The sequence below is a fragment of the Palaemon carinicauda genome, chromosome 17, assembly GCF_036898095.1.
Source record: "Palaemon carinicauda isolate YSFRI2023 chromosome 17, ASM3689809v2, whole genome shotgun sequence".
In the NCBI taxonomy this organism is placed as follows: Eukaryota; Metazoa; Arthropoda; class Malacostraca; order Decapoda; family Palaemonidae; genus Palaemon; species Palaemon carinicauda.
The window spans coordinates 124545552-124548051 of NC_090741.1; the positions used below are offsets into that span (position 1 = coordinate 124545552).

Sequence of the window (2500 nt, forward strand, 5' to 3'; positions counted from 1 at the left end):
GACATATCCTGCGTGTGGAGTATATGCTTTAAGGAAAAAAATCCATCCAAAGCTGGGACACGAACGCGCTTTTTGCAATTCTCCCAAAACGATCAATGACAGTTAACTTCCCGGCCATTCTCACACAGGGTCAAGTTTACTTGTCACGATATCCGTCGGTATATGCATGTATCTATAACGGGGGAAATTGAAGATTGGGGTGTTTCTGCAGGGATATTATGTTAATGTGCACTTTTCATTTATACTGGGGATGCAAACATGACGGTGGGAGATTTTCGTATCAACGCTCAAAGCAAACAAACTTGAATATGGATGGCCCTGAGTAGTAAAGCTTTACTAATCATGACGATACGCAAAATCTTCATCACGTTAGGGGTATATAGCTCAGAATGGATTAAATAAATAAATATATATATATGTATACATACATACATATATATATATATATATATATATGAGAGAGAGAGAGAGAGAGAGAGAGAGAGAGAGAGAGAGAGATTAAAAATATTTGTAAATAAAGATTTTTATAGCCAATACTCTCTGAAGAGGAACATCCAAACGGGTCAGTATCACATTGACAGCGTCATTGACAACTTTAAACAACAGACAGTCAAGTACAAAACAAAAACAAAGCAAACAATTACACACACAACTTATACAAAAATATTATGTTCCATGAGATATTTATCATTAAAAACCAAACAGGACATGTATAAGCTACAAAGAACGCAATATAATGTATCTTATTCCATCTTGGTATATTCTACGATATTCAGTGTAAAATATAGTCATAATCACTTGATATGGCATTGTTGATAGATATAATTACAATACATATCAAAATCTTGATTTCCTTATAAAAGGTAATAGTAAAAATCAATAACACAAAACATTTATATATATATGTTATAACAATGCATACGTTCATTTATAAATCTACTTATATATCCATACAATCATGTAGGTAGTGAATGCCGAAACAAAAGAACCGAAAACCAAAAACAGAAAAAAAAAAAAAGAATTATGAGTGTATGTATGTATACGTGGAGGCTGGGACAGCCAAACCATGTAAACACAAGACAATAGTATTCAGCGCCTAGCGTGCACCCAGTCAACTTCTCCTGCCACCACCACCCTGAACAACCGCTCCAACCAAACTCACTCTCACCCCCATCTACCCAAGGCAGTGGAGCCCTGATGAAAAATCCTAAAATCCACTAGACTCCCATCCCCACACAAACCCAGTCATTATCTAGCATTCACGGATTTCTGCATTTAAAAAACATAAAAGGGAGCGAAGACATTCCTTTACATTGGTTTTTATCCAACTATTTAAAAAAAAGTGTCTACTAATTTGTTAAAATTAACTACAAGATTGATAATGCTTTTTATAGACAGCAATTTGTATGTGTTTACACATACCCGTGCTTTTCTATATACAGTATATACAGTATATATATATTTATATATATATATATATATATATATATATATAATAAAAAGGTTTATTACTAGAAAAAATCTTGCAAAACCTCCAGAAACTGATGGGTCTGGTATATTTCAAAAAGAAACTAAACGAAAAAAAAGACCAAATATTCCCCAGAATTTGACGTCGGAAAAGTTTCGGAATGGTCTCACTTTACAGTCGTTCTTTTCGTTATGTGACCTCTAATCTCTGGTCATTTATTGGTTTGATTTACTGCTCGTATTCGCTGGTGCGTGTGTCTCTCTCTCTCTCTCTCTCTCTCTCTCTCTCTCTCTCTCTCTATCAGTGGCTAGCGGCTGGGCATCGATTAGCCTGCAGAAGTCGTGGAGCTGCAACAAACTTTTAAATGTCGAGTACGATTCATCGACTGTTCTCTTCCTCTTCCTCCTCCTCTTTATCTTTTTCTTCCCGGTTCTCCTCCTTCCGGTAAATAGGTCCAGTTGAACACAAATATCTTGCACACATCACTCTGATGAAGTGCACCTTATCACACCCTTACTGAGCAGAGAGTTCCTGTCTTAAGCCCCAATGCCCTGTCTCCCTACACTGTCTTTTTGGTTACTCACGGTGCAGTAATTGTGCGACAGGGTGCATTTCCTCAATGTGTGGTCTCTCAGGAATTCCTGTGTCTTATTGCACCTCGTTATTACCCATTGCCATTCGTTCTAGAGCGCCATGATCTGTGTGACTAAATTTGATAACTAGGGTCTTTTAACTCTGTTCAAATCAAGCCCTGGATTTTGGCCTTTTCAAGCTCTACTTAACCTTAAGTCACAAACAAGTTGCTGGAATACTGAACTCTTATCACAGGGACCTCTGATATTGTTATTTGGCTAGCACGATGAAAGCCCTAAGGTAAACAGAGAGAGAGAGAGAGAGAGAGAGAGAGAGAGAGAGAGAGAATTTGTTGGGTAGGGCAATATGGCGCCGAAAAGTAGCAACGCCTGGCGGGGCTTATATTCCGTCCCTCGGTCGATGGTGTCTTGAAAGAAGAAATAACACACGAGACAAAAA

The 2500-nt window shown here is 37.6% G+C and overlaps 1 protein-coding gene across 1 annotated transcript in view; it reads right to left on the bottom strand.

The window, feature by feature from the left end:
* LOC137656583 (PE-PGRS family protein PE_PGRS26-like) overlaps positions 1 to 2500 on the bottom strand; it is a 31307-nt gene that overhangs the window by 2045 nt on the left and 26762 nt on the right. The window lies entirely within an intron of this gene.